Below are 22110 nucleotides of genomic sequence, written 5' to 3'. Positions count from 1 at the left end.
GAATAAAAATGGCGTAAACTTTACCACTTAAACTATCCTGGAATTAACGTTTCTCAACTTTCCATTAACGTGGCAGAAGATTAAAAGTTACTAAGCCAAAACATCTTGAAAAAGATGAAAACAACTGTTTCTCGGGGTCTGGACACCGGCTAGACTAGAAACCACTGGAGGATATACCCTTTCTCCCTCAAGTGTGAGCATTACCTAAGAAGAAGAAGGCTGAGCAAGGTTGCAATTCACATACACTAGTACAAAGATGCAGGGATTTTGCCAACCACAAATTTGAACTGTCCGTTTACTAAAATCTACTTTACTTTCAGTGATACCTTGGATCATCAGACTTTATTACCCTCTAAGTACCTATAGCCCTCAAACTCTCAAAATATTCAGTTCCCAGTAAAGCAATTTGAATAAAGAGGGACTGGGGATGGGGATGTCTGGGGATGCTGGTAAGCAGAGAAGAATAAAAAAGACTTCCCTAGCTGGAATTGAACCTGGGTGAAATTTACTAAGAGGGTAAATAAGTGTCTCACCACACACACACACAGAAAAATTTTTGAAATGGTAACTGAGGTGATAAATGTTAATCAGCTTGATTGTGGTGATTATTTTACAATATATATGTATATCAAAACATCAAATTGTACATCCTAAACATATACAGCTTTTGTCCTTAATAATTTTTGTACCTCAATAAAGCTGAGGGGGATAAAAGAGAGGTTGGGGGAAAAGTGGTTCGTGGAAACTACCGTAGCCAAGGGCAGTGCTCCTGAGCAATTCTTGGAAAGTAAAGAATTTTTGTATGTTACTTCAGGAGAAAAAAAAATTAGAATAATTCAAAATAAATTAACATCCTAGAAAACAGTGAACCAGGCAATAGAGTGAGATCCCAAGTTACTACAGTCAGGGCTGCAAAAAGCTAGAAGTTGTTCTAGAAGTTATGTATATTAATTTGCCTTCCACTTCAAGAATAAAAGGAAACTTCTATTAGCATTCAAGTGGGTAGTGAGAGACATCTACAGGAATCCATTCCACCTTTAATAGACAAAACCAGACCTATGAAAAGGATTGAGCATTCTTTTTTCAAGGATAAGCACATAGGACAATATATAAGCAAGTAAACCCCAGAATAATAATAATAATAGTAATAATAATAATAATGCCAGATGCAAACAAATTGACTTATGAAAGAAATTCTTCTGCACAAGCAAAAGAAGGAATTACTCTAAAATACTTTTTAAAATGATTTTACTTATAAGAAGCCAAATTAAGTAATTTTAAAATACCTAGAAATGAAACAATCTAGTTCGAAATACTTAGTATCTCAGATATCCTGATAAACTTGGTGAAATACTAAGGATAAACAATTATTTAAATCCAGGCCCAAAGATATGTAAGCTACTTAGGGACCAGAAAAAATACAAGAAACCTAAAGAAAATTCCAGGCTGGCTTTAAAATTAAACCTGTGCAATATCAAGCACTAAGAAATAATGGATTTTTGTTTTCTTTCTTTTTTTTTTTTTTTTCCTTTTCTGCAAAGTGACTAGGCTTGGGAGCAAATGACAAATGAAATCTTCATTTTCTCATATGCAAGTGTTTATAAATTACAGCACTGATGAGAAATTGAAAAGTTTAACACATAATTCAGGGGGTCAAGAATTAAAATTAAAAATGAGAAGTAAAAAATTGAATATTTTGAATAAATGTTTTTATAGTGAGCCTTGATACAAATGAATCCAAGAAAGTCATGTCATGTGTTAACATTTGACACAAGTGTAATAAATGTCACTTGAAAAAGAAGATATGTAATTCTAAAAAATAAAAATAAAAAACAATCTGTACCTCTTATCTATATTCTACACCCATATTAAATTAACAAAGATCTGTAAGTATAGGCATGCATTAGAAAAAGCACAGTAAAGTTCTTGTTTTACATAGGAGGAAGGTTAAATTTGTTAAATTTAGGGGGCCTGGGTGGCACAGCGGTTAAGCGTCTGCCTTCGGCTCAGGGCGTGATCCTGGCGTTCTGGGATCGAGCCCCACATCAGGCTCTTCCGCTATGAGCCTGCTTCTTCCTCTCCCACTCCCCCTGCTTGTGTTCCCTCTCTTGCTGGCTGTCTCTATCTCTGTCGAATAAATAAATAAAATCTTTAAAAAAAATTGTTAAATTTAAAGCTTAAAAAAATTATATAACCAAGACCTTTCTCAAAGAATATAAAGTGACTTCTTGGAAAGATGAAAGAGTAAGAGAATCCTAAGTTCACCTTGTCCCATGGATAGAGCTAGATAACACCCATATCAGTGTAAATAAACCAGAAAATATCCAAAGAATGGCAGAACAGACTCTCCACAGCTAAATGTAATGAAGAGGCCTCATCAAAGAGGTTAGGAAGGGCAGAAAAGCAGTTGGGAGCCAAATAGACCTGCAGAACTGTCCATAGGAGGGAGGGATGTGGTGGGCACAGATGGACCAGATCCCCACAATAGACACCCCAAGCATGGGGGCCCCACCCTGGGAAGATGAATCCCCATAACACTCAGCTTTGAAAACCAGAGCAGCTTTAGTGGGGATTAACTCCTGAAACTTTAAAAAATCAGTGGGCTCAGCTCTGGGAGAGCCAGGAGGGTGGAGTCCTTCTCTTAAAGAGATAGCACAAAAAACAGTCCCACTGATATACAGCATAGACACAACAGTGTGAAAAATGCCTGGGGTATATGGAAAGGAGATTTATTTACTAGTCTCAGTGCATGTGCTGGAGAGGCAGAATTCTTTGGAGACTTCTCCAAGAACAAAAGAGCTGGGAGCACCATTTCTCACCTCCACCCCCCACCCTAGATATGTGGACACCTGTGAGAACCAGCACAGCACCAACTCTCCACTTAGCTTGCAAACAGTATACCACATCCCTGCATTCTTCTGTGGACCTACCCCTCCAACCAAACAGGTTTCAGCAGGAGTTTTCTCAAGTGGCTGTAGGTCAACTCCCACAGTGGACCAGCATGGACCTGCTGCATCACGTGTCCCACTCCCTGTTCCCCTGCAGACCAGCCACTTCCAATATGCCTTTGGCAGGAGTTTATCCAAAGTGATGCCACAAGTCTGTCAATGTGCAAGCAGCTCTGACAGGAGCCAGCACCACTCCAAAGTGAATCCTGCCCTGGAGAGGCTGGAAGATAACCACACATACCAATCCAACTGCAGGTCCAGCAATGGGCTGGGGGCAGAAATCTGGTCTGACTACAGGCCCCACCCACCAATAAAAGCTTCTTAGGGGACAATACAGTGAGAACACCCTGTAGTTCAGTGCTACCGTCTCTCTGGCCAGTGCCTCATCTGACTCAATTCAAGCCCAAGGTGACTCCCAACTGGCCCACTAATAACACAGAGACCAAACCCTATCCACAACAGGCAAGGAGAGCCATTGCAGATGACTGAACTGAAGGCAAAAGCAACTCAGCAATAGTAGGAGGTATGTAACATACATAGGAGACATCCCTGAAATACAAGGTTCTGATGAACAGGGGACATTGCACTGCAGGGCACTACAAGACACTCTTCTTCATAAGGCTACACTTTAAAGAGCAGGAGATATAGCTGACTTTCTTAACACATAGATACAGACACAAAGAGTTAGACAAAATGATGAGACAAAGGAATATGTCCCAAATGAAAGAAGAGGACAAAAACAAAGCACAAGAGCTAAACAAAAGAGAGATAAGTAATATGGCTGATCAAGAATGTAAAGTAATGGTCATAAGGATACTCACTGAACTTGAGAAAAGAGTGGAAGTCCTCAGTGAGACCCTCGACAAAGAGAAAGAAAACAAAAGAGAACCAATCAGAAATTAAAAAAAAAAAACCTCTATAAACTGAAATTAAAAATACACTAGATGGAATTAATAGTAGACTAGAAGAAGCAGAAAAATGGATCAGCTACCTGGAAACAGAGTAATGGAAAGCAATCAAGCTGAACAGGAAAAAGATAATAATAAAAAATGAAAATAGACTTAGGGAACTCAGCAACACCATCAAGCATAATAACATTCACATTATAGGGATCCCAGAAGGAAAAGAGAGGCATAAAAGGGGCAGGAAATATTTTTGAAGAAATAATAGCTGAAAACTTCCAAAATCTGGGGAAGAAAACAGAAATCTAAATCCAGAAGGCAAAGAGAGCCCCCAACAAAATCAACCCAAGGAGATGCACAACATACACAGTAATTAAAATGGCAAGAAGTAGTGATAAGAAGAGAATTTTAAAAGCAGTAAGAGAAAACAAAACAGTTATATACAAGGGAAACCTGATAAGGCTATCAGCTGATTTTTCATCAGAAACTTTGCAGGCCAGAAGGAATAGGCTTCATATACTCAAAGTGCTAAAAGGAAAAAACCTGCAGCCAAGAATACTCTATCCAGCAAGGCTATTGTTCACAATAGAAAGAAGGATAAAGAGATTCCACAAACAAAAGTTAAAGGAATTCATGATCTCAAAACCAGCCATACAAGAAATGATAAAAGGGACTCATAAGCAGAAAGGAAAGACTGTAAGTAAGAAAAAAAAAAGTGGGAAAAATAAAGCAGTATAATTAAGTATATCTATAAAAATCAGTCAGTGGATTCATAAAATAAAAGTATGTAAAGTATGAAACTATATACCTAAAACATGGAGGAAAAGGAGTAAAGAATGGGTTCAAACTTAAGCAACCATCAACTTAATATAGACTGCTATATGCATATGATATTACATATAAACCTAATAGTAACCACAAATCAAAAACTGCTATTAGATATGTAAAAAGTAAAAAGAAATGAATCTAATTATATCACTAAAGAAAGCCATCAAACTGAGAGAAGAGAGCAAGAGGAGAAACAGAACTATAAAAATAACCATAAGACAAGTAACAACATAGCGATAATGGGGCACCTGGGTGGTTCAGTCAATTAAGTGGCTTCCTTTGGCTCATGTCATGGTCTCAGGGTCCTGGGATCAAGCCCCTCATTGGGCTCTCTGCTCAGCGGGTAGTCTGCTTCTCCCTCTGCCCTTCCCCACTGCTCATGCTTGCCCGTGCTCTCTCCCTCTCTCTCTCAAATAAATAAATAAACAAATAAAACCCAAAAAACAAAATAGCAATAAATACACACCTATCAGTAATTACTTTGAATGTAAATGGACTAAATGCTTAATCAAAAGACATAGGGTGATAGAATGGAGAAAAAGCAAGACCTATGTGAATGCTCCCTGCAAGAGACTGATTTCAAACCTAAAGACACAAGGAGATTGAAAGTGAAGGGATGGAAAAGCATTAATCATGCAAACAGAAGTGAAAAGAAAGCTGGGGGGCGCCTGGGTAGCACAGTCGTTAAGCGTCTGCCTGCGGTTCAGGGCGTGATCCCGGCGTTCCGGGATCGAGTCCCACATCGGGCTCCTCCGCTGGGAGCCTGCTTCTTTCCCTCCCACTCCCCTGCTGTGTTCTCTCTCTCGCTGGCTGTCTGTCACATAAATAAATAAAATCTTTAAAAAAAAAAAATGAAAAGAAAGCTGGAATAGCAGTAATTATATCAGACAAAATAGACTTTAAAACAAAGACTGTAACAAGAGACAAAGAAATACACTATATAACCATAAAGAGAACAATCCAACAAGAAGATATAACAATTGTAAATATTTATGCACCCAACATGGGAGCAAACAAATACATATGGCAGCTAATACCAAACATAAAGGAAATAATCAACAGTAATACTATAATAGTAGGGGACTTTAACACGCTACCGCATTAATAGATAGATCATCCAAAAAGAAAATCAACAAGAAAACAGTGGCTTTGAATGACACACTGGACCACATGGATATTCAGAACATTCCATCCTAAAACAATAGAATACACATTCTTTTCAAATGCACGTGGAATATTCTCCAGAATAGATCACATATCAGGCCACAAAACAAGCCCCAACACATGTAAAAAGATTGAAGTCACATCATGCATCTTTTCCAACCACAATAGTATGAAACTAGAAACCAACCACAAGAAAAAAAATCTGGAAAAAGCAGAAATACATGGAGGTTAAATAACATACTACTAACCAATGAATGGGTTAACCAAGAAATCCAGGAGAAAAGCAGCATATACATAGAAAAAAATGAAAATGAAAACACAATAGTCCAAAATCCTTGGGATGTGGCAAAAGCTGTTCTAAGAGGGAAGTTTATAGCAATACAGGCCTACCTCAAGAAGCAAGAAAAATCTCAAACTACCTAACCTTAGATCTAAAGGAGCTAAAAAAAGAAGAAAAAACAAAACCCAAAACCAGTAGAAGAGAGGAATAATAAAGATTAGAGAAGAAATAAACCAAATAAATACTAAAAAAAAAAAAAGATGGGGCGCCTGGGTGGCGCAGTCCTTGAGCATCTGCCTTCAGCTCAGGGCGTGATCCTGGCGTTATGGGATCAAGCCCCACATCAGGCTCCTCCGCTATGAGCCTGCTTCTTCCTCTCCCACTCCCCCTGCTTGTGTTCCCTCTCTCTCTGGCTGTCTATCTCTGTCAAATAAATAAATAAAATCTTTAAAAGAGGAAAGAAAGAAAGAAAGAAAGAAAGAAAGAAAGAAAGAAAGAAAGAAAGAAAGAAAGAAAGAAAGAAAGAAAGAAAGAAAGAAGGAAGGAAGGAAGGAAGGAAGGAAGGAAGGAAGGAAGGAAGGGAGGAAGAAAGAAAGAAAGAAAGAAAGAAAGAAAGAAAGAAAGAAAGAAAGAAAGAAAGAAAGAAAAATAGAAAGATCAATAAAACCAGGAGCTGGTTCTTGGAAAAGATCAACAAATAATAAATGGATAAATTCCTAGAAACATATAACATCCCCAAACTGAATTAAGAAAAAATAGAAAATTGATGAATTACCAGCAATGAAACTGAATCTGTAATCTAAAAATTCCTAAAAAATAAAAGTCCAGGACCAGACAGCTTCAAAGGAGCATTCTACCAAACATTTATAGAAAACTTAACATCTGGGGCGCCTGGGTGGCACAGCGGTTAAGCTTCTGCCTTCGGCTCAGGGCGTGATCCCAGCGTTATGGGATCGAGCCCCACATCAGGCTCCTCTGCTATGAGCCTGTCACTATCTCTGTCAAATAAATAAATAAAATCTTTAAAAAAAAAAAAAAGAAAAGAAAACTTAACACCTATTCTCAAACTATTTCAAAAAAATAGAAGAGGGAAGAAAGTTTCCAAATTCATTCTCAGGCCAGACTTACCCTGATATCAAAACCAGATAAAAACACTACAAAAAGAAAGAGAGCTACAGACCATTATCTCTGATAAATATAGATACAAATTCCTTAACAAAATATTAGCAACCCAAATCCAGCAATACATTTTTAAAAAATCATTTGCTGCAATCAGGTGCAATTTATTCCTGGGATGAAAGAGTGGTTCAATATTTGCAAATCAATGTGATACATTGCATCAACAAGAGAAAGAATAAAAACCATATGGTCATTTCAATAGATGCAGAATAAGTTTTTAACAGTATACATCGATTCAGGAGAAAAAAAAAAACTCTCGGCAAACTATGTTTAGAGGGATCAAACCTCAACATAGTAAAGACCATATATGAAAAACCCACAGATAACATTATACTCACTGGTGAAAACCAGAGGTTTTCCCATAAGATCAGGAACAAGACAAAGATGTTTACTCTCACCACTTTTATTAACATAGTACTAGATGTCCTGGCCACAGCAATCAGACAAGAAAGAAATAAAAGGGATCAAAATTGGTAAGAAAAAAATAAAACTTTCACTATTTGCAGATGACATGATACTATATATAGAAAATCCTAAAGATGCCACTAAAAAACTATTAGAATCGATAAATGAATTCAGTAGGGTGATAGGATACAAAATTGATATACAGAAATCTGTTGCATTTATATACACTAATAATGAAGTAGCAGAAAGACATATAAGAAAATAATCCCATTAATAATTGCACCAAAAATAATAAAATATCTAGGAATAAACTTAACCCAGGAGGTGAAAGACCTGTACTCTGAAAACTACAAAACATCGATGAAAGAAATTGAAGATGACACAAATGAATGGGAAAGATATTCCATGCTCGTGGATTGGGAGAACAAATACTGTTAAAATGTCCACATTACCCGAAGCAACCTACAAATCTAATACAATCCCTATCAAAATACCAACAGTAATTTTCACAGAACTAGAGCGAACAAATGTAAAATGTATATGGAACCATAAAAGACCCCAAATAGCCAAAGCAATCTTGAAAAAGGAGAATAAAACTGAAAGTATTACAATCCCAGATTTCAAGATATACTATATAGCTTTAGTAATCAAAAAAGTATGCTACTGGCACAAAAAAAGATACCTAAATCAATGGAATACAAGGGAAAGCCCAGAAATACACCCACAGTTATATGGTCAATTAATCTATGGCAAAGCGGGCAAGAATATGCAATGGGAAAAAGACAGTTTCTTCAACAAATGATGATGGGAAAACTAGACAGGTACATGCAAAAGAATGAACTTAGACCACTGTCATATGCCATACACAAAAATAAAATAAAAATAGATGTGAAACCTAAATGTGGGACGTAAAACCATAAAAATCCAAGAAAAGAGCACAGGCAGTAATTTCTCTGACATCATCTATAGCAACATTTTTCTAGATATGTCTCCTGAGGCGAAGGAAACAAAAGCAAAAATAAACTATTGGGACTACCTTAAAATAAAAAAACTTCTGCACAACAAGTGAAACAACCAACAAAACTTAAAGACAACCTACTGAATGGGAGGAGATATTTGCAAATGACACATCTGATAAAGGGTTAGTATACAAAATATATAGAGAACTTATATAACTCAACACCAAAAACACAAATAATGCAATTAAAAAATGGGCAGAAGACATGAACAGACATTTCTCCAAAGAATATGTACAGATGACCAACAGACACATGAAAAAATGCTTGACATCACTCACATAAGGGAAATACAAATCAAAACCACAGTAAGATATCACTTCACACCTAAATGTGAATGGGTAAAATAAAAAACACTAGAAACAATAAGCGTTGGCAAGGATGTGGAGAAAAAGGCACCCTCATGCACTGTTGGTGGGAATGCAAACTGTGCAGCCACTGTGGAAAACACTAAGGAGGTTTCTCAAAAAATTAAAAATAGAATTACCACATGATCCATTAATTCTACTACCGGGTATTTACTGAAAGAAAAGAAAACACTAATTGGAAAAGATAAAGGCATCCCTACATTTATTGTAGCTTTATCTAAAATACTCGAAGTGTGGAAACAAAATATATATATATATATATAATTTTGGAATATTACTCAGCTTTAAAAAGGAATGAAATCTTGCCATTTGCAATAACATGGATGGATCTAGGGTACATAATGCTATGTGAAATCAGTCAGTCAGAGAAAGACAAAAGCATATGATTTCACTCATATGTGGAATTTAAGAAACAAAACAAATGAAGAAAGAAAAAATGAGACAAACCTAAAAACAGACTCAACTATAGAGAACAAATAGATGGTTAGCAGGTGGGAGGCAGGTGGTGGATGGATGAAATCGGTGCAGAGGATTAAGAGTACACTTATTGTGATGAGCACTGAGTAATGTATAGAATTGTTGAATCACTATATTGTGCACATTAAAATAATATAACACTGTATGTTAACTATACTGAAATTCAAATTTAAAATTTTGTTTTAAATTGAAAAAAGGAATATAAAGTAATCTCAAAGTAAAGCTTTAAAATGCTCCAATCAATCAATCAATCAATACTCCATTCTTTCAAACTTACTACTGAATAAAACAATAAACAAGATCATAGTGCACATTACGAATGACTAAACACAAAGACAGCAATACGATAGCATGAAGTACACAAATCAATGATGCATAAATGTGAATTCAATTATTACAGCAAGCATAAATCCCTTACATATCTATAGGCAAAGGTACATCCAAAACAATTATAAAGAATATGAATTATGTGCTTCTTCCAAAAACATAATAAAAATTAAATGAAAAATGTTTAAACATGTAAGTACCACATCTTATTTTTCAGTTTCATCTATCTCTGGACATTTGGCCACCTTTTTCAGACCAAGCAACCGCTGCTTTGCCTGGACACTAATCAACTTCTTGCAACCTATGGTACTTTGATACTTTGCTTTATATATATGATACTTTACCTCATGTCCATGCCACGTATCTCTTGTCTCTTGTCCCGGGCTTTCATGTTGATGTTAAGGAATGAGGTGCAATAGCGTCTTTTTGGCCCCTTCATTCATGAGCAAGTTAGATGTGCAAGGGAATTAATTTTCCATGGCGTATAACTTTGGCCAATATGAGACAAGAGAGAATGGATACATTCTTTACCCTCTCTTTACCCTCCCTTTACCCTACCCAAAGCTTTGTTGGGTAAAAAAAAAGGCCTTAATATTCACTCATTTATATCACCTCTTGAAAGGCAGTGCCACATGGATGAACAAGCAGCTACACTATATACTAAGCAGTGGCCAGCATAGTAACCTATTTGTGTATTGGCTTTCCCCCCTTTCTTCACTGCCTTTATATGCTCATTCCTATACCCTGGGAATTCATTATTTTTTTAATAATAATTTTTTATTATGTTATGTTAGTCACCATACAGTACGTCCCAAGTTTTTGATATAAAGTTCCATAATTCATTACTTGTGTATAACACCCAGTGCACCATGCAATGCGTGCCCTCCTTAATACCCATAACTGGCCTATCCCAATCCCCCACCCCCCCTCCCCTCTGAAGCCCTCAGTTTGTTTCCCAGAGTCCATAGTCTATCATGGTTCATTACCCCTTCTGTTTACTCATTTACGGAACATAAGTAGGAAGATCAGTAGGAGAAGAAAGGGAAGAAGGAAGGGGGGGTAAACAGAATGGGAATTCATTATTTTAAAAGGTAGTAATATATAAGTCTCTGCCTTAGGCTTTGTTTTCTGGAGACGTGAGGGCAGGACCATTAATAATAAGAGTGTTCTTAGAAAGCAGACCATAGAGATAGAATTTTAGAGCCATGTTACTCACCTGACTGATAGCAATGAGGATTCTAGTATTAGTGGTGGTAGGAGGCTGAACATTCCTGACTAGCTGTGGCACCATGATTTCTATGGCTTTCACCTTTGCTATTTGTAATAAAGCACAGGTAAAATGAGAAACATTTGAATATGTGATGTCTGTGGTATCTTAAAAGTATAGGGTCAGTAATAATTACCAGGATTGTGTTGGCCAGCTTTTCTTAATTGCATTATAGATGACGAAAAAATAAAATACTAAGTTCAGGTTAGCTGTGCTTCAACACAAGCAACGATGTGAAATCCAGAGGGCTTCCAGCAGTTTTTAGGAAGACTCTCATCTCCTGTTGCATCAGAGCAGAATGTGCTTAAAATCAGGCTCAGAATATAATCAAGTCTTCAGTACTCCCAGAATGCATAGTTTCGAGGTCTCTATGCTAAAGTTAGTGGATTAGGAAAGGAATGGGACATTGAGACTCAAAAGAGGTATGTCATTTGGGTAGACAAGCCTGAAAATCTTCAACTCCCAAATTCCCTTGAACCATTTAGACCAGCGGAAGGAGCCCTCTTTCCCTAGCCACAGGAGCAAATGTAATGATATCATCTGAGGCAGGTGCCTCTGAAGATAGTGCCTTCCTTCATAGTCTACCCACTTTCTTTCATTGTTTTGGTCAATAGTTAGGGTTAAGCCTCAATACAATCTGGGCTGTGAAGTACAATTCATCTCTAAAATGCAAATAATTTTGCACCAAAGGAATTGACATACCTGAAAAGTAAATGCTGGTGGAAACTTGAGAAGTAAGTATGAGAGCAGAGCTTGAGAGTTATTCCTCAAAGTGTGGAACGTAATGCTGGATATGAGAGAATTTATTGAATGGAAGCACTCACACATGTCTCAGAATTGATGATCTGGAAACAACACTGAAGTCCATCCCCCCCAATTTTGCTAGGATAGCTTCTTGAAGCTTGAATAAAGAAAATAATATCGAAAATCTGGAAATTTCTTATGATATTGCAGAAGGGGTGAAAAAGACTCAAGGTGATGCAAATATTAGAATAGATTTACTATGTAAGGCTTGATCACCCATGATTAAGATTCCTGTATGGGGGGTGCCTGGGGGGCGCAGTCGTTAAGTGTCTGCCTTCGGCTCAGGATGTGATCCCAGAGTTCTGGGATTGAGCCCCACATCAGGCTCCTCTGCTAGGAGCCTGCTTCTTCCTCTCCCACTCCCCCTGCTTGTGTTCCCTCTCTCGCTGGCTGTCTCTCTCTGTCAAATAAATAAATAAAATCTTAAAAAAAAAAAAAAAAGATTCCTGTATGGGCCCAGAAGACACCTCACAGGAATGTGCTACAGAGCAGGCACCAACACCTTTAAGAAACTTGGTTGGTGGTAGCTGCACTCTGCAGACTGTGATTGCTATCAAACTGGGCTCTTTAATATCAATGGCAATAAGGCCAAGACATAACGTAAATCATCAAAAGTATGGGGAATATAATTGCCAGCTTGTCATCAAGTTGCCTTGACCTTCAGGAATGTGTGGTAATAGCCTATAGGTCATGGTGTTTTTAGACATGAGATAGATAGGCAGATACCCATGAGAAAGAGGGAGAAAGAAAGATGATAGGCAGAAGACTGTCATCAGCTGCTAAAATGGGAAAATGTGCAGGCTCACTCAATGTCCAGATCTAAGTCAGTTCTCAAATTCAGAACTCATTGATTAAAGCACATGATTCCCGTGAAAGAAGCCTGAAATGCCACATGAAATTTATACAGTAAATATGCCCTTGATTATTCTCCAAAAGGATTTGGAATCATTCCCTGGGTAACTGACATTGAGAAATTGGAAAACCCAGACATTTCTAGGACTGTTAGGTATAAGGTCTGAGCTGACAGTGATGCCATAGGATCGATCTGAAACACCAGCATGGTTCTCTGGTTAAATGGAAGTTTTTGGAGGCCAGGTGGAATTTGGCTCAAGTCCATTTCACAGTGTATCAAGGTATCTTTGGCCCTAACCTGTTGTTATTTCCTTGGTCCATGTGCATATTATTGAGAGAGAAATACTTAGCAGCTGGCATTATGGTCTATGGAATAAGAGCCACTAGGTCATCAAGAGCCAAGTAGAAGCCCTAGAAATCACACTCCCATCCTGAGGAAAATTATAAATCAGAAGTAATACTATATTATGAGAAGAATTGCTGAAATTAATACCCGTATCAAAGACAGAGGATGTAGGGGTGATGGTTCACATATTTCCATCTAATTCAACTATATGTTAACCTGCAAAAAATGAACTGGATCTTGGCAGATGCATATATTATTATAAATTTATCCAAGTGGCAGCCCCAATCACAGCTGCGGCATTCTACCATCTGCCATAGTAGCTACTATTGGGGCTACCACTTGGTTAAGTGGTAATAAATTAACATAGACTTTGGCACTTGTTACAGGGCTACTGATCTTGCAGATAAATATATTTTTTTTTCAATTCCTTTTACTAAGGAGGATTAGGTTTGGTTTTTATTCACATGGTAAGAACAGAAGTTCACATTTACTCTCTAGCCCAGGGATGCTAACTGTCCTGCTCTCTGTCATAGTGGAGAATTCAGGTATCTTGATCATCTTGACAAACCATAGAACATAATACTAGCTCAGTACACTGATGACATCATGGTAATCAGACTTGGTGAGTAGGAATTGGAAAGTATAGCAGATATGCTAGTAAGACACATTATATCAAGAAGGTAGAGATAAGCCTCATGAAGATTCAAGAGACTCCACAGTTTTGAAGGCCTAGTGGTCTGTAACAAGCCACAACATTCCTTCTACGACTAAGGGCAAATTTTCACAAATTGTCCCTGACAGTCCTTTGATAGAGGTAAAGTGTTTGATAGGACTCTTCTGGTTTTGTAGGTAGCATACACTGAAATTGAAAATACCGCTCTGACCCATGTATTTGGTGCCTTGGAAGCTATCCATTTTGGATGAGGACAGAGTAAGACAGGATTCTGCAAAAGATCTACCCTGAAGTGCCTAGCCACTTGGGCCTTATGACCCAGTGGATTTGACAAAGGTAGATATATCTGTAAAGAGAAAGTTTTCTTTCTCTTATAAATTCTCTGATAAGCTTCTAGGATTTAGAGGTGGATCATGCCTTTTCTGTAAGGGAACTAGTTTCAATTTTAACAAAAATTCCTGCCATTATCTTGTATCTTACTAGAAACTGATAACCTGACCATGGGATGCTAAGTGACTATGACAATGGGGTTTCTTTCCTTTCTCAGATCCATCATTTCATAAGGTTGGGCAGGTGCAAAAACAAAAAACAGTATTTGGATTTCAGCCTAAGCATATCGAGAATGTCCTAATAAATCACACAAACAGGTAGCCAGACTTCTGTTTACTGATACTTCTATCACAATTTATATCCCTGGCCTTAAGGGGTATTCCGTATTCCCAATAATCTACTAACACAGAAGAAAGGAATCTAGGCTGATGCAAAGGTGGATTGGTGTGATATGCTAATGCCAAACTGAACAGGACTGAGGTCACTCCTTATGCTGGTGGACCAGCATAAAGCAAAAAAAAAAAAAAGGGGGGGGGGGGTTAACATTTGTTGTGGTAATCAACTCTAATTACCAAAACAGGCTACAGCACCTACATAATGAAGGTACAGAGGAATTTATGAGTTTTTATGCCTATGATAACTGTAAATGGATAACTGCAGCAACCATGGTTAAAGTGTTTTGATATCTATTTTTGTGTAAAATTTAGTGGCTTAAAACAAAAATGTTATTTTGTTTATGAATTTATAATTTGGGCAGAGCTCAGCAGAGACAACTTATCTCTGCCATAAGAATTCTCTAGGGTTTCAATTAGAATGATTTGAATATATAGGGATTGGAACATTTAGGGACTGCCCATGCATTTTTCCCTGTGTACTTTTGGGGACTTATGTGATTCAAAGCCTCTGAATGTCATCTCTCTAGCATATGATCCTTAAGGTAGTTGGATGTCTTCCATGGTGGCTCAGAGCTCCAAGAGTGAGTGCCCAAGAGATCAAGGCAGAAGATGCAACACCTTTTATGACCTAGTCTTAGAAGTCATGCATTATCACTTCTGCCATATTCTATTGGTAACACAGGAGCAGTCATAATGTAATGCACGAGGACACTACACTAAAGCTTAAGTGTTGGGAAATGTGGGTCACTGTGGGTCTATATTGTCAGATCTACACAAAGAAAAGAAAACAAAGTGCTTACCACTAAGAAGTAGAATTTTGAGCTTCCCTGACTAGCATGCCCCTCAGTCCAGCCAAAGAGATGGCCAACAGTGAAAAAAATGTAAAATGAGTGGTGGAGGAGAAAGGTGATGGATATATATCAATTATGGCCTTGAAACTAGATGCAGTACTAGTGCTTTTGCTAGTTTCACTAACCCTCTTACTTTAAATAGTTTCGGTGCTTGAATCTATCAAACATTTTGAGAGACTCTGATTGATTAGCCTTGTGCTTTCCCACTTGTGGAAGAAGGAAAGGATGCTCTAATTAAGACCATTTTCTTGGAGCACCTGGGTGGCTCGGTCAATTAAGTGTCTGACTCTTGGTTTCAGCTCAGGTCATGATCTCAGGGTCGTGAGACTGAGCCCCGAGTCAGACTCTATGCTCAGCGGGGAGGCTGCCTGAGATTCTCTCTGCCTCTCCCTCTGCCCCTCCCCCTGTCTCTCTCTCTCTCTCTCAAAAAATTTAAAAAAAATATTTTCTTTAATCACAGTAAGGTAAAACGAAAAAATCAATTATTAATGTAAAAATCCATATAGAAAGCAATCAATACCATCTCTCAGAGTCTCATTCTGTGCATGGGTAATTTAAAAGTTGGCCGAGAACTTGAATAATTATGCAGATTTGGGGGGCTTTCTTCCTGTGATTCTTTCCACTTCAGTCCCACCAGTCAGCAGCCTTACATTCAAATTTGTGTTTCTTGCTCAGTTAGACTTCCACTGTCTGTACTCTATTACCCTTTGCTGTGAATTGGAAAAATACCTTCAGACAGAAAACAGGGGAGAATAGAAGACTCACTTCATATATTTTTCTTCTCTTGAAGATTGTAGACCTGAATTGGTTCTGCCCAATGCCTGCAAACAATTGCTTTATATATGTCAATCAGCATTTATAATTCTTTAAGGGTAATAGGGTAAACCTGATAAGAACTAATCCATCATGGCCTTCCAAAACACGTTGCATATCTTGCTTTAGATATGCTATTCTCCAATACAAAAATATAGTTGTTTTATATGCTTTGTTAAATTTATGAGATGTTATCAGTGTTAAAATTTTATTTTGTTTCTTAGTTTTCACAGTCAACATTATATATATTTTAAAATCTACTCTTTTTTTATGTACAATTAATTGGTTTGTTTCTTTTGCCTAATGAGCATCATTCTCTTATAATGCATGTGCTATAGGTTATCAACTAATTTCATTAGTGTTCAATAGCTAAGTTACTCCAATTCTTTAATAGAACAATGCTATGGTCAACATCTTTAATGTATATCTCTTCATTCTTCTCACTAATGAGATTAGGGTAACTTTATATATTAATCATTTAAGTTTTTACTTGTTATTTTTTTCCTTTTTTTCCCCCTGGGTTCTGTCGAATTCACTGGATTTGTTATATACTAATTCTTATTATTTATTCATTGTAAGTATGAAATCCCTGGTTACCACTTTAATCTCAATCTTGTGACTGAAATGGAATCTGTGATATATCACTCAGATCCTTGTTCAGGACCAGAGGGCTTATTCTCCCAGTGATGAAAAGAGATACTTGCAGAGAGCCCATAATAATCATTAGGAAATGCCTTGGCTAAAAAAAAAAGATTTCTCACCCAAATTCACACTCCCCTCCTTGGGACAATTCAGGAATGACCTGGAACTAGTCAAGGTAGGGATGTTTGGGCTCAGCCTGTCTCTAGTTTCAGAGAAAAAGCTTTCACTGATACTGCATCAGAGCACTACTTTTCCCTCTAACACAATCTTGCTTTGTTTTCCTTTTCTCCCTTTCACAGGGTTGACTTCAAGAACACTCCATAATAAACCTACTCTTTCTTATGGTCTTTCTTATGGTCTGCTTCCCAGTGGCACAACCTGTGAGTGACATTTATTCATAGAAATTCTTACTTGTATTGCCCAATTCTCATATGAGTCAAATTATGTTGGCTTTTCTCTTGTGATTTGGGCTTTTATATCTTGCTCTGGAAAGCATAATCTGTGGCTCACTACTTCCTTCACTTTCATATTGAGGTCTCTTATCCATTTGGGGTTATTTATTTATTTATTTATTTATTTTTGTAAATGTATGTGCTAGTGGTCCAATTTTACTTTTCTTTAAATAATAAATTAAGTTTCTAGTTTCATTTACAAAAAAAACCCATCATTTCTTCATAGTTATGTAATCTAACTTCTATCACATAACAAGTGATCGGTTCAAATCCTTGTTTTTCTATTCTTCAGTCAATCAGTCCGTCCCTGAACTAGTACCACACTGATGGTTTTATCATTTGGTGCTGTAATCTATCCTACTATCTAATAGTATGAGTTTCCTATCTTTGTACTTTTCGGAAACTGCTTTAGCAATTCATGGAAATTTATCTTTCTGTATAAACTTTGGAAGAAATTTGTCAAGTTTCTCCCAAAATTTAGCTGTGGTGTTGAATTGAATAGTGATGAATTTATAGATTTATTTGATGACAATTAAAATCTTTAAAATTTTATCCATTGTATTCATGAGTATACTATATTCCTCCATTCAGATCTATTTGTATATCTTTTAATAGAATTTTTAAAAATCTCTCTAAACCTCTCAGGCAGTCTTTGCTAGATTATTTCCTAGATAATTGATAGTTTTCATTGTTATCACAAATAGCATCTATTTTCCATTTCATTTTCTGGTTACTTATTGCCAGTGAAGAGAACCTGTTGCACATATTTGAAGAATGATTTACTGAGCTGACAGATAAGATTGAAGAACTCTTTCAGAAGGTATTAGCAGGGAATAAAGAGATGGAATGAATGGAAAAAAAGTCAAAAGATATGGAGACTAATAATAGAAATAGCAACAGCCATCTAGAAGGAGAGAAAAGAAACACATACAGAGAAAATATTTGAAGAAAAGAACACTGATAATTTATTTAAATTAATGAAAGATGTAAGACTTCCATTAAAGGATACAAAAGAACAGAGTAGGAGAAATAAGTGGAAGAAAAACTTTCTTATATGGATATATTATAGCGACTTTTTAAGATTATTAAAAACAAAGGAGGGGCACCTGAGTGGCTTAGTAGGTTAAGGGTCCCACTCTTGATTATGGCTCAGGTCATGATGTCAGGGTCCTGAGATTAGGCTCCATGCTGGGCATGGAGACTGCTTGGGATTCTTTCTTTCCCTCTCCTTCTTCCCCTCTTCTGCCCCCCACACGGCTTCCCCCCTCCCACTGCTTGCACTCGCTCTCTCTTAAAAAAAAAAGGTGTTGTATGCCTGGGTGGCTCAGTCAGTTAGGCATCTGCCTTCAGCTCGGGTCATGATCCTGGGGTCCTGGGATCGAGTTCCACATTGGGCTTCTTACTCCGCGGCGAGCCTGCTTCTCGCTCTGCCTCTGCCTCTCCCCGCTGCTCATTCTTTCTCTCTCTCTCTCCCAAATAGATAAAATCTTTTTTAAAAAGTTTGTAGGAAGGATTTTTATCTTAAAATCAGAAGGAATTGATTTATTAAGAAAGACCTCTTAGTTGTACTTTAGATGTTGCTTTCGCTCTCCTGCAATACCTTGTTCTCTTCCTTTCCAACCTTGACCTGGCAGAATAACAACCACAAAGAAGGGTGGTGAGAAAAAGAGCAGTTTGGCCATTAAGGAGTTAGTGACCAGAGAATACATCATCAACATTCACAAGTGCATCCATGGAGTGGGTTTCAAGAAGTGTACCCCTTGGGCACTCAAAGAGATCTGGAAATTTCCCAAGAAGGAGATGGGAACTCCAAATATGTACCATCAGGCTCAACAAAGCTGTCTGGGCCAAAGGAATAAGGAATGCTCCATATGGTATCTGTGTGCAGTTGTCCAGAAAATGTAATGAGGATGGAGATTCGCCTAACAAACTTTGTATGTTGGTTACCTATGTTCTTGTCACCATTTTCAAAAATCTGCAGTTGATGCAGATGAAAACTAACTACTGATTGTCAGATAAAGGTATAAAACTGAAAAAAAAAAGACTACTTAAAGGGGATATCAAGTGGATACTAACGAACAATGTAAATGTCTTATTTGAAAAAAATCTTTACTTGAAGCTGATTTATAGATTTAAAAGATCAAAATTGCAAAATAAAAAATTCCACACCCACACCTCTGGCCAGGATTTTTAAGATTTTCTTCTTTTATAAATTTAAAAGATTTTGAATACATTTCTAAACAAAAACGCAAATCACTTGAAGCCTTTCAAGATTGTAACCGCCATTCAAGAAAATATAAATAAGAGACAATGGGCAAAGTCTAGAATAGCGCTGTCCAATGGAAATATAATGCTCACCATAAATGTGAACATTAGTAATTTAAAAATTTTCAGTAGCCATTTAAAAATGTTAGAATAAATCAGTAAAATTAATTTTAATAACATTTAACCCAATTTATAAAACTATTAGCACTGAACCCATAACCAATATAAAAATTACTATTGACATATTTGACATTTTTAATATCAAAATTTAAAAAATCCATTGTATATTTTATACTTATAAGACCATCTCAGTCTCTGCTATCCACATTTCAAGTGCCCAATAGCCTCACATAGCTAGTAGCTATCATATTGGGTAGGACAGATGTAAACAATGCATTGATTAATATCATGCACTTATTAACATGATGAATATAGTATGCTAATCTGGTGAAAGCAAACACCAACATTTGGGAACTTCTAGTATGTGCTTAAAATTGTGTTAAGCATATTACATGAATTATCTCATTTAATACACTATAAACCTATGGAGTAAAAAAACAATACTATATTACTCCTATTAGTTCCATTATATGATTGAGAAACTTGGGATTAAAAACATCCCAATGGACCACAGTGAAGACCAGGCAGAGAGAGAATTGAGCCAGGCTTACCTGCTTTCTAAGCTTATACTTTAAATTATTTCATATTATACCAGTTGTAGTTTGGAGGATGGCTGGCACCAGAGTGATGGCTATGGAGGGGAAATAAGTGGAGTAGTTTGAGAAATATTCAAATAATAAAAGCAGCTGGACTTGGAGATGGGTTATATATGTAGGCTGAGGGACAGGGAAATATCAAGGTTGATGGTTGTTTGCTTGAGCAGATGGTCAGATTGTGTGACTATTGCTAAGATAAAGAACACTGGAGAAGGGCAGGTTTTTGAGAAAAGATTCTAAGTACTCGATACTTTCGATTCTGAACATTCCTATCATCTTTTTAGTTACATTAAGCCTCTACTTGGAAATGTGATTTTAAAATGTCACCTTACTTCTTCTGGTTATTACACTGACCAGCCTAGAAAAAGAGAAAAATAAGGTGTCAGAATAAAATAAAAGAAAGCCTCCATGATGACTTCCTTTCACAAATAGGCAGAAAAATTATACAAACAAGAAAACAATTTATAATTTATTTGGACTCAACAAACTGTCTCTAGATTAATAATGTAGATTAAATTTTTGAAAAAAACAGAAAAATTGTTATAATTGTTAAATGGTTTAAAATTTAGGGGATAAAAACAGATGAATGCCTCCAATGAATGGATTCAAAATAATACCACTTAGATACTGATGTACTCTGTCACATGTTTCCAGCAGATTTCCATTGTGAAACCTTTCTGGTAATGGGTGAAATCTGTTGAAAACCCAATAAGATGAGGCTCAGCAAGAGCTTTTGTGGTATTTATGTTCAATTTGGATGACAACTCCTATAGACACTATGGATTAGAGGAAGGGACACCAGTTTAATCCACTGTTGTTTAAAAAGCAATTATTTATGCCCCTCCTTAGTTTCTTTAGTCTGGCTACTTCATCTTAATTGAACATTGTTCTCATTCTTTGCTCCTATAAATTTGAATCCTTCATATAAGGCTGAATTACAATCTCTGCATTTGGTTTATTAAGGTAGGGAAAACCACCTCTGTGTCTGAGAACAGGGAAGGGAAAAAATTGCAGGGAAAGGGCTCAAGTTTTGGAATAGTAGCTGTGGAGATCAACACTAGGAGGTAACAAAATTTTGTTAAAAAGATTGTCAAGCTCTGCTCAGGGCTGAAATGTATATGTGGTCAGAAGAAACAGAAGGAATCATCAACTGAATCTAAGCCTCAAAATTTAAACTCAAAATGAAGAAAGTCCCCAGGTAGTGTGAAAGAGGAAGTGAGTAGGACCTCATAGGGCTTGTAGTTTCCTTTGTGTTTGCTAAGGGTATAACATTAATTGATTTCAAAGAAATTAAATAAAAGGCTTTTCTTAATAAAAGATTCTCAGGGAAAAGTTCACCTCAAGAGTAATATTTAGCCAAAATCATTCATAAATAATGGGTTCTCCTTTGTTTCTTTAGCTCTCAATCAACTGTTGTCATGTCTATTGTTTGCTTCTTTTTTTTTTTTTTAAAGATTTATTTATTTGAGAGAGAGTGAGAGAGTTAGCAGGGGGTTGCGGGGGAGGGGAGAGGGAGAGAGAGAATCTCAAGCAGACTCCCTGCTGAACACAGAGCCCAACATGGGGCTCAATCTCATGATCCTGAAATCATGACCTGAGCCAAAATCAAGAGTCACTCAACCAACCGAGCCACCCAGACACCCCTCTGTTGGTTGCTTCTTAGGGCAATGATCTTTAGTACTGAAATTTAGTCTAAAATGAGACAGTCATTATCATTCAGTAACTACTTAATAGTGACACAATGTGGACAATGAAGCATCCTGGACCCACACTTCAAACTCCAGTGTGACACTGTAACTTTCTACACTTC

At 36.9% G+C, this 22110-nt stretch overlaps 1 pseudogene; it reads left to right on the top strand.

Moving 5' to 3' along the window:
* Positions 1-12415: 12415 nt before the first annotated feature.
* On the top strand, positions 12416-19327 carry LOC121105910 (annotated as a pseudogene).
* The last annotated feature ends 2783 nt before the right edge of the window (positions 19328-22110 follow it).

The sequence above is a fragment of the Ursus maritimus genome, unplaced genomic scaffold (genome assembly GCF_017311325.1).
Source record: "Ursus maritimus isolate PB19 unplaced genomic scaffold, ASM1731132v1 scaffold_3, whole genome shotgun sequence".
NCBI lineage: Eukaryota > Metazoa > Chordata > Mammalia > Carnivora > Ursidae > Ursus > Ursus maritimus.
Note: the sequence above shows the minus strand (reverse complement) of the source record. Positions and strands in the feature narration are given on the sequence as shown.